Genomic DNA, 11,642 nt, shown 5'->3' on the forward strand with positions numbered 1-11,642 from the left:
GGATTGTGCCAATTTTAAAATATATGAATTTGAGACAATGTCGCCCCGCATTTTTGGCCATACAGACTTTGGAGGATATTTTCACCGTTTCCTCTGTTGTGACATTTCTTAAAAGTGTATTTTATTTGCGTAAAACAATGATAATATGATTTCTGTTTATGTACTTATAAACTGTGTAGATTGTTCATTTTTTTTTTTTTTATTCTTTTACTAATGCCTGATCTTTGTAAATATTATTGTGATTTTATGTACTTTTATGGCTATGAAATATAGCCGAATAAAGTTTATTGACTGAGTGGGAAAGGAATGTCTTTCGCCTCGGCACTGCCCAGATAGAATCTGGCCAGGTCTGTCTGGGTGGGTCTGATGCAGAGATGAGGCCAGCACTTGTGAATAGATGGGCGAGAGCGCCTGCTAGAGGCTTCTCGAACATATTGATTTAAACTATAAAAAGCGGTGTCCGTGGGGTGGAGCTCAGGAACTCAGTCTTGGAGTGGACGCACTCGCGGGACAACTTTGGTGCCCGAAGAGATTACTCCCTGAGCTGCCGGTCTACGGGGTTCCCGACTTGGTGTTCAGTGCTTGGCCAGGGATGTTGAAGTCTCCGGTGCTGCAAATGAATCTGGTGAGGTGCTTTGTACATTAACTGTTTATATACCTGTATTCACAGTTTCATATTTATGTATATAGTGTGGTATATTCATTGTCTATTGCTTTTCACTCGGTGCTTAAGAATTCATTGGCTTCAGTGATTTATTGCCTTTGCCTACCATATTAATAAAAGCTCATTTTTACCTCCAGTGGAGTGTTGGAGTTTCTATGTGAGTAAGTGGTGTGCGTAAGTTCAGATTACGCAAGTGGGCAAAGCAATACATGGACGAGCACTCCCCCTTGCCTTCATCGTGTAGCATAGTTTCAATTGTCCCTTTGACTAATGCATGTGTTAGACACCTTGGTTAGTTTTTCAAGGCAAGCCAGTTTGGTAACCAACATTGGTACACCCAGGCAGCAGTACTGTGGAGGCGATCCCCTTTTGGGTGACCGACCTTCCCTCTGTGTTGAATCCTCAGTGCAGGCTGGATGGACCACACCAATTTATCATCCAATAGGTAGAAGAGAATGGTACAAAGGAAAGGAACTTAATTAACACAAGCTTATGACCCACACGCACTGGGACTTCCTCATTCATGGAAAATAATTGCAATCCCCAATCGATATTAGGAAAGGGGTTCAGTGGGTTACCCACACCTGTCAGCAAAAGGTAGACATAAACTGATCTATTCACTATAGCACACATGCATCTAGGGGCATCACAGACCTATTTTTGCTCGATTTTATATGGCCAAACTCCATTTGCCCCTCTAAGAAGTTGCTCGCCAACCATTAGGGGTCACATAATTAGTTAGCATGGAGGGGTCTTGTTCGTTATCAGAATTAACCAAACAAATTGCTCAACGAACTAGGAACAGCCATGCACTGCCACCCACAGCATCGAGAAAGCGCTATTGTTCTACTTGATCCTTTCCATGTCCGGGTAGGGTGAAGTTTCCCATGTTGAGTCAATGTAAGCCACATGCACCACTCCTTGTGGTGTCCTTCTGTCAATTTTTTTAAGTTTCAGCTTTGTAACCATACTCAACAAAGAACCCAAAGACTTTGGTAAATCAGAACGGAAGCTGCTCAACGGGTGATGAGACTAGCAGCAATGGATTGCTGGTCAGCATCTTTTAATGGTTTAAACTATGATGGTACCTGGTCATCTTGAAACCTCTGACTTCCTTTCTTGATTAGTGAAAACATTCCGGGCAAATGATTTTGCTGTGGTTTGTCTTGTGCCGGTCCAAATTTTCACCTCTAGTTATACAATTTGGTTGCCCCGGCTGTCGCTTTTAATCATGGCCCCAGTTCCAAAAACCAACAAAATATCACCGTATTCCTATTCAATTTGTCTTAGCTGAAGTGTTCAGGTGACTGCCCTGCTTTGAGCACTCTAATTGTTTTCAAAGTAAATTCTTCAGAACCCAGGATACTCAGTCAAGAGCAACAAGTGGGCACTGAGAGGCAGGGGCTGGGGCAAGTGGCAGCTTTCCTTATGGCGGACTGCCAGCTCAATCCCAAGATCCAACTGTAAGCTTTTTAACTGCAGCAATTTTAATATAAGATATTGGAGTTAGGATTATCGCAGCTGCTGGCACCAGACTAGTTCTCCAATGTATCCTCATTAAATGATTTAGAGTGTACTCATTCCAGCTACATAGCCTAGAAAGAATCATGTATTTTTTGTTTTTCATCACTAACTACCTGAGTCAGGAGTGGTCATTTCTGCACCTACCCCATTCCTTGAATGTGGTACCTGTTTCTCAGGCTCCCTCTTCAAAATCTAATCCTGATTGCACGTTACCTGTGGTCACCCTGGTAGGCAAAGAAAGTAACACTTAAAGTTTATAGGGCAAGCGTCCATTTGTATCATAGCTGTCACAAAGACATACAATTGTCCCGAGGTTTTCTAGGGTCACCAAAGTGACCAGTTGAGTTTGGATTGGTCTTGGTCTGATAAATGCACGCATCCCGAGAAGTCAGCACTCATCGGAATGTATTAACTCAAAAATTATCACAGTTATCCAAATAATAGATAGACTGATAAAAGGAACCATACCTGATTCAATGAGCCATTTGCAGTTTCACTGTACCAGTCATGTGTACTTACATGTGCATGGCTTAGTCTCTGAGACAAGCATATGCAACTGTCGGGATCAACCAGATAGTTGCACCTACTGGAAGGGAGGTGAAACCATATTCCTGTCCTGAACCAACCTTCACATCTCTCTGGAGCCTGATGTGGAAGCCCCTGCTTCTCTGCATGGGCTGGGGGGACAGGGAAGCCACACAGGCACTGGCAGGTCCAGCCTTTTCCCTGATAGTGGAAGAGAGAGGTGGACAGAGGTTTGAGCCTGAGCAAGACACTGGGGTGCTGGCCTGGGCAGCAAGGACACCCCATGGAATGGTAGTTCCAAGCTGCTGTGGAAATTTGTTGGGTGGAAAAGGGCAAATGGAAATGCGGGTGAGGCCCAGGCTGCCAGGTGGGATCCAGGACTAGCATCAACTGGCCCATCTACTCTGGTCAGACCACTAGACAAGCACAAACTACCAGGCTACATGGCCTTTGCTCTGCTCAGCAATCTCCACAAAAGGCAATCCCTCGAGTGAGACCTGTACAGGCTGGGTGGAAGCTCTGCTTGAAACAACAGCCAAGGCTGGCCAAGCAGTCTATGCCTAAATGAACCAAGTGTGCCCAATCAATCAGAGTACAATGCTAGTTAAACCATCTTGAGTTGGCCGGCCTTCATGAGGATGTCAGTTTTGCATCCCTGCCTGCTCTCCCAGAAGGCAGGCACAGAAGAAAATGTCCATCAGACAGGGCTGATAGGCAACAGTGGACCAGGCCCCTGGGGTCATAGAGTTGAATGGACAGGCTCCATGCAGCATCCGGGGAGAACAACTGGATGAAAATGGTGTTACTAGCATCTTGTCCTTACCAATCTGGAGGAAGGCTACCTGCCTTTCTTGTAATCTGTGCACCAAGAGTGACAGAGAGGGGGCATTCGATAAAATGTGTCCAACTCACTGGAGCCCATGCTGGGCTTGAAGAATCAAATGAGCCCTCATCTGGACTTCCAGGGCTGCCCAGCAATCTGGGTGCACCATTTTTCCAATGGGGTGTGTGACCAGATGGCCAGATTAACAGTGACCAAATGACCAAGTTTGAAGAACGTCCATCTGGTCTCACTGTCGTCTGAATCGGTTTTCACTCAGTCCTAGAGGGGCCAGTGTGTCCCAGTGTCAGGTTCCCATGGCCTGTTTCAGACCTAAGGCATGGGGCTGTCAGGGACCTCACTAAGCTCAGACCTTGGGCTCGGTCAGAGGTTTTTATCCCAGCCAAGCAGGGGAGTACTGTCTGGATTGCGAGGCCCTGTTCCAGGCACTCTGTGACATGGCAAGCCAGGAAAGGGAGCTCAGGGCAGGAGGATTCCACCCCAGAGCCTGCCAATGCTCTGACGTGTGACCCACTCAAAGCTTCTTAAACCGGGCAGGCAAAGGTGTCCTCCTTAGGGTGGTAGGGCTCCATCCCAAGCACTTTGAGACATCGCGGGCCAGGGAACGGAGCCCAGTGCCAGGGGCTTTCACCCCTGGGTCCGCCAGACATCTGATCTGGAGCCAAGTCAATTCAATTCAATTCAATTTAGCTTTATTCGATTTTAGTGCAAAAAATCATAAAAGCATACAGATTAAAAAGCAGTTGTTAAATAAAACATACATACAATAATACATAATATCTGCATATTAAAAAGAGAAACTTTTGCCAGCCCATGCGAGTAAGTGTCTTAATTGTAATATACCATGCACAGTTCAGAATTTGATCAACCATCAATTTAATAAGGGTTCCAGTACTTAGAGCTGTGGAGAAATAAGTCTTGACGGGTATAAGTAGGAAAACTTCTGTCTGTCAACATGTTACACCCTGCCTTTAGAGTGGATGTGGGGGACCGAGACATTCTAGGATAAAAGTCATGCAAATCCCAAACGGAGATTGGACTGTCTCCCACTTGAGGTGCGCAAGTGCGCAGGTACGGGACAATATATCTTTGCCTAAATCTTACAAGCACCAAATCGCCAGCGATATCTTTATGGAGGGAACCCAGCCAACTCACCCTTCTTACACTCATTATTGTACCCAGAAGATTGGGTGGCAGGGGTCTATTGTTGGTCAACCAAAATTTGACCTTGTTCAACAAGTCATGTTGTCTCTCAATTTTCCCTAAAGGAAGTGCTGGTACTCCCGCGAGGACACACACGAAAGGAGCTGCCTCCGGGGGAAGTTGGATGGGAGTGACTTTGTTATAGTGTTCTCTAGGAACTTCAAGGTGCGAGAAGGTAGGTGTAGGGGGGGTTCTGCGAAGTATTTGGACTGGTACATTGGGGACTATTGGTTGGGTTAAGACCCTTTTACCATGAATAGTTGGCTTTGGGTACTTCGAAAGGGTAGATGGATCGGAACATTTGGATGCTACAGTGTTTGAACTAGCTGGCAAGGTGGGCTTGGTGGACTTTATGGTTTCTTCTAAACCCTTCAGCCTGTCCCCTAGTAAAGTAATTTTATCTAGCAGTGGTGTTATGATAGAGGTGACCAATTGTTCGATAAAAGATAATAGCTCTACCTGTGTAGAGGATGGTAGGACAACTTGTTTGTCAGCAAACTCAGATATCGAAGAGGGGTTGCTGACAGGAAGTGTAGGGCTTAGGCACAGTGTTTGAGGTTTAGGTTGATTCCCTATGTTGTTAACCTCGTTACATTTCCTTATAACGATTGAGGGATCAGGATTGGCGAGCCTTTGGGTATTTTGGATAACATCTTGTTTAGATGGTGGGAGGGGTTGCAGAGAACTGGGAGTGTCGGATAATGCGCAGAAGCTTACAACAGGAAGCGGTGAATCCACTAAAACGTGTGAGGTTTTACATAGAAAATTTAGCTCATCTAACCATGAGAATGCTTGGTCAGCGTCTACTGATTGTGAGGTCTCAGATGGCATTGTAGTAATTTTAAGGCCTGGGTCAGAGTCAAGATCAGTAGATAAAACACCACGTAGGTGTTCTTTACCTCATCCAAGCATATAGTCACGAAATCAGGGGGGGGGCCCCGTCCCGTCCTCCTCAGGTCCGCCGAGGGCCACAGAGGGCCCGCCCTTTGCCCGGGCTTCGCTCCCGCGCGCTACCGCGCAGCGGTCTCCCCAAACAGTTAAGTAGAGGTAGGGCGGGGGGGCGTGACCGGCAGGGAGAGCGGCCTCAGCTGTTACGAGCAGGGACTCCTGGTCAATTGAGTCCCTGCCAAGCTGCTCGCAGCCCTGCCGGTGCAAAGAAGCACAGTTTTGGTCAATCACAAAGAGCCCCACAGAGGCAAGGAGTTCGATTTTTCAAAGGTCCCACGAGGTCCCACGGAGATCAGCAGCAACAGGTAGGGACCTCAGACAGTCCGTAGGGCGCTCCCCTCCACAGAGTTTCCCGTAGTCAAAGCAGGCAGGGCAGATTATAACAGGGCGGGGGCGTGACCGGCAGGGAGAGCGGCCTCAGCTGTTACGAGCAGGGACTCCTGGTCAATTGAGTCCCTGCCAAGCTGATCGCAGCCCTGCCGGTGCAAAGAAGCACAGTTTTGGTCAATCACAAAGAGCCCCACAGAGGCAAGGAGTTCGATTTTTCAAAGGTCCCACGAGGTCCCACGGAGATCAGCAGCAACAGGTAGGGGCCTCAGACAGTCCGTAGGGCGCTCCCCTCCACAGAGTTTCCCGTAGTCAAAGCAGGCAGGGCAGATTATAACAGGGCGGGGGCGTGACCGGCAGGGAGAGCGGCCTCAGCTGTTACGAGCAGGGACTCCTGGTCAATTGAGTCCCTGCCAAGCTGCTCGCAGCCCTGCCGGTGCAAAGAAGCACAGTTTTGGTCAATCACAAAGAGCCCCACAGAGGCAAGGAGTTCGATTTTTCAAAGGTCCCACGAGGTCCCACGGAGATCAGCAGCCACAGGTAGGGGCCTCAGACAGTCCGTAGGGCGCTCCCCTCCACAGAGTTTCCCGTAGTCAAAGCAGGCAGGGCAGATTATAACAGGGCGGGGGCGTGACCGGCAGGGAGAGCGGCCTCAGCTGTTACGAGCAGGGACTCCTGGTCAATTGAGTCCCTGCCAAGCTGCTCGCAGCCCTGCCGGTGCAAAGAAGCACAGTTTTGGTCAATCACAAAGAGCCCCACAGAGGCAAGGAGTTCGATTTTTCAAAGGTCCCACGAGGTCCCACGGAGATCAGCAGCAACAGGTAGGGGCCTCAGACAGTCCGTAGGGCGCTCCCCTCCACAAAGTTTCCCCAAAGTCAAAGCCAAGTCAAAGCTTCTTAATTTGAGCAGGAAGCGGAGGCTTTCCTAGGCTGTGGGACCCTGATTAGGACCCTTTGGAACCTTTTGGCTTTGGAATTTAGCCCAGGGTCAGTTGCTTTCACCCGGCATCTGGTCAGCACCTCTTAACCCAGACAAGAAAGGCTTTCCTTGGACGGTAGGACCCTGTCCCACGCACTTTGCATCACGGCGGTCTGGGAAATGGAGCCCAGGGGCTTCCACTTCAGGGCCCACTATTACCCTGACCTAGGGCCTGGTCAGTGCTTCTTAATCTGGGCAGGCATGGGAGGCCTTAATGTGCCTATCAAACTCAGTTCCAGGCACTTTGGAGCTCAGTAGGCTGGGGACAGGAGCTCAGGGTTGGGCTCTTCCACACACATGCCCACCAAACCCCTGACCTGGGAAGCGGTTGGAGCTTCTTAATCCAGGCAGGCAGGAGAGACCTTCATGGGCCTATGGGACATCATCCTTGCCACACCAGGACACAGTGGGCCAGGTAATGAAGACCAGGGCCTTAGGTTTCTACTTCGGGCTGCTGAAGCTATGACCCAGAGCCTGGTTAGAGCCTCTTATCCCAGGCAGGCAGCGAAGGCTTTCCTGGGCAGGTGGGACCCGGGGAGCAGAATCCAGGTCCAGGGACTGCCACTCCCATGGCTGTGGGGCTCTGACTCAGGCCCTGGTCAAAGCTTCTTAACCCAGGCAGGAGAGGCATTCCTAGGCCTGCAGGATCCCATCTTGGACACTTTGTGATACAGTGGGCCGGCGCATTCACTTCAGGTCCAGGGGTCCTCACCCTTCACCCAATAGCGCACAACCCTTTCTTGTAATCCGTGCACACCGAGTGAAAGAGGGAGACATTTGAGAGACTGTATCTGGACTCCTGCAGCCCTGACTGGGCTTGAAGCTTCAAATGATCTCCCATTTCGAGTTGCAGGGCATCTTGTAATATTAAACACTGAGTCACATGAAGCCAATGATGTGTTTTGTTTATTTAGTTTAAGTACAAAATGTCACCAGTGACGTGCCAATGGCACATTTTATACCATATATGTAGGCAAGGTAAATGACCCCTAATAATAATTTTACAATGCTCTATGAAGACATATGACCCAAAGGTTTCAAGTAGATGCTACCCCCTCGCGGCCATCGTACGCAAACACAACCTCAGCATAATCTCCTACGCCGACGACACCCAGCTGATCCTCTCCCTGACCAACAACCCCGCCGCCGCCAGAGCCAACCTGCACGAAGGGATGAAAGAGGTAGCCGAGTGGATGACGACCAGCCGCCTGAAACTGAACTCGGACAAGACGGAGGTCCTCATCCTGGGCTCCTCGCCCTCCGCCTGGGACGACTCCTGGTGGCCCCCCGCCCTGGGCACCACACCCAAACCGACGGACCACGCACGCAACCTGGGCTTCATCCTGGACTCCTCCCTCTCCATGACCAGGCAAGTCAACAACGTCTCCTCGGCGTGCTTCAACATCCTACGCATGCTACGGAAGATCTTCAGGTGGATCCCCACCGAGACCAGGAAGACCGTCACCCAGGCCCTCGTCACCAGCCGGCTGGACTACGGCAACGCCCTCTACGCCGGGACCACCGCCAAGCTCCAGAAGAGACTCCAGCGGATCCAGAACGCCTCAGCCAGACTCATCCTCGACCTCCCACGAACCAGCCACATCTCCGGACATCTGAGAGACCTTCACTGGCTCCCCGTCAACAAAAGAATCACGTTCCGCCTCCTCACCCACGCACACAAAGCCCTACACGACCAAGGCCCGAGCTACCTCAACAGCCGAGTCAACTTCTACGCTCCCAAACGCCACCTCCGATCAGCCAACCACGCCCTCGCCGCCGTCCCCCGCATCCGAAGAGCGACATCAGGAGGAAGGTCCTTCTCCTACCTGGCCGCCAAGACCTGGAACTCCCTCCCGACCGACCTGCGCCTGACCCAAGACCACCTCTCCTTCAGGAAGAAGCTGAAGACCTGGCTGTTCGAGCAGTAGCGGCACCCCCCCCCCCAGCGCCTTGAGACCCTTCGGGTAGGTAGCGCGCTTTATAAGTGTCACTGATTGATTGATTGTACCTTTAGATCAAACTGCTTGGCCTTGGCCCAATGTGTTAAAAACTCAATAGACCAGAAGTCTAAAGCTTTTTCAAAGTGAAGTCAGGCATGTACATCACAAAATGCTTAAAGACTGCATGTAAAATAGAGATGTGATTTACAAGGTCAGATTTCATGTATGCATGTGTGCATTTCACTGTAACAACTGATGTTCTGCATTTTTAAGTGATGCCCAAAAAAGTAGTTGTGGTGATTCTCAAGAGATTTTCAAAGAGGCAGAAGGAAAAGGTACAGTAAGTGAGATCAGCACCCACGCAGTCTTAATTTGAGGCTATTAACATACATCTAAAATACTTTTCCCACAATAACTTTGTGGGTGTGTCCCAAAAGGTATACAGTGCCCTGCAAGGTGCACTGGAGGAGTTGATTGCTATTTATTTAGTAAATATGCAAACACTAACTTCCCAATGAACAGAGGAGGTGACTGGACGGTAAATGTGGAGCACACACAGAACATACTTACACAACTGTATCTCTTACCCCTTGACCACTTTGGTTATCATTGTGTTGAAATTAGTTTTAAAGTTCAGTGCTGTGGTCCTAAGGCATACAGCTTACTGGTTTATTATTGGGCCTTCAATCTTTTGGAATTAAGCATGTAAACATCAACCAGGCTCTCTACCAAAAACAATAAGGATTTATCTCAAAAATGTAAAGTGTATTAACATCTGGGATGGCAAGTCAGCTTCCCTCTGGAATTCTGGCTTAATAAAAAAATAATTCCGATTTGTAAAGCGCAAACATATCGCCCTGTGGGCCTTTGGAGCGATTAAGTGAGCTATTGCCCAGAGTCACATGATACTGAGCTGTGCTGCCGTCGGGGATTGAACAGCGAGACTCGCGCTTGAGTCAGCCACTCTGACCTCTGCGTCACACCTCTCCTACCCCGGCTTACACAATAGGTCTGTAAATGTAGGTTTACTTTAATGTTTGGAGTTAATGTACAACGTTTTGTAATTCTGTTAAGAGCTGCAACAGTCTCACATGTATGGATTTACAGATGTGTAAATGTAGCACGTTTACATTTACACATGATTCAAAACTTCAAAAAATGCCTTTGTTCATTAAAACGTGCTTCTGTTGTTTTCATCTCAAGAGAAATATTTTTCTCCATGGAGGAGTGGATCCCCTCCATTTTGGGGATGTGCAGGATGGGGTTGCCCTAAGGAGGGGTACACTACCGTCACCCTTGACAGGAGTAGATGGTATGTATCTGGGGTGAAGACCTGCCTTACAAGTTTGAGGATGTTCAACTACTATCCAGACCATCCACCCTGTCATGGTTACATTGTTATTTTCTATTCTGTCAAACCTGTGCTCCATATAACATGTTTTGCCAAATGCCATTCATGGTATCACAATGTTTTCCTCATGTTTTATTAATAATTGTGATTGTTTGTCTATGTTTTATGTGTATGTCTCATAATATGTGATGCCCATCATTACCACTTTTTGGTAAAATAAAAATAATATGAGACCAATTAAATAGCCCCTATATCGGAGTGTATTCTGGTACATTTTCCCACAGTTCTCAGTATTATCCTCAATATAATTCACGAGAGCACTTTCTCACTCACCCCATTGAGAGCCGCTACAGATGCGGCACTGTAGGAAGCTGGCTCTCTATATAGTGTACTGAAACGAAGTACACTGTGCAGAGAATCCAGTGGATCCCTTACTGGTATACAGAGGTTAAAGTAGATAATGCTAATGCTCTTTTTGTGGTAGTGTGGGCAAGCAGTTAGGCTTATCAGAGGGTAGTGCTAAGCATTTGTACTCACAGAGGCAATAAATGAGACACACACTCAAGAATAAACGCAAGACCAATTTATAAAGATAATATAATTTTTTATGTATTTCTTGAAGACCAAGAACTTCAATCTGAAGTAAGTACTTTAGAAGTTACGATTGTTAAGAGTTCGGAAAAGATATCTCTTGTGCTCAATTACGCACCATTCAAGTCAATAGAGAAAAGCAGAAAAATACATATAAAACCAGGCATTGCTTTCACAAAGTTCACCTTCTTGTTGTAGGTCAATAGCAGGACCAGGTCAAAAGTTCCAGCATTCGAAGATCGGAAGAGTGCTGCATTCTGCCGGGAGCAGGATGCTGAAAGTGCTGGTAGCTGGTACGCTATGACGAAAAGGGCCACCTGGGAAGACACTGCACAGGAGTACTTAGAGGTAAGTTTGGTGGGACCCACTGGAGGGAGGAAGCCACAAGGGTTTCAGGACCACGAAAGCATGGCTGATTCGTCATTACCTGGGCCGATAGGTCAGTTGGACATTGCGCGTCGAGAAGTTAGGATGGGCTATTGTTACCCACTTCAATGAGATCAAACTTATCATGTTATGGCCTTGGTAATCAAATATAATGCAGTGACAATGCCTCTGATGCCATTTAGGCTCCAAAGGGCATCTAATCCCCCTTCTCATACATCTGTATTTTGCTGAAATAATTTCAGTGATTTCTGCAGGAAGAATATGGACCCACTGAAGATTATTTATAGCAGAATTCCCAACCTTCTGCCCCTCCATGCATGACCTTTCCTGACCTCCTGCTGAACTTCGGCATGGTCCTTCCTG

At 48.0% G+C, this 11,642-nt stretch overlaps 1 pseudogene; it reads right to left on the bottom strand.

The window, feature by feature from the left end:
* Nucleotides 1-1,095: 1,095 nt before the first annotated feature.
* LOC144783626 (18S ribosomal RNA) lies at nt 1,096-2,764 on the bottom strand (annotated as a pseudogene).
* Between the last annotated feature and the right edge of the window lie 8,878 nt (nt 2,765-11,642).

This window comes from Lissotriton helveticus, chromosome 9 (assembly GCF_964261635.1).
Source record: "Lissotriton helveticus chromosome 9, aLisHel1.1, whole genome shotgun sequence".
Lineage (NCBI taxonomy): Eukaryota > Metazoa > Chordata > Amphibia > Caudata > Salamandridae > Lissotriton > Lissotriton helveticus.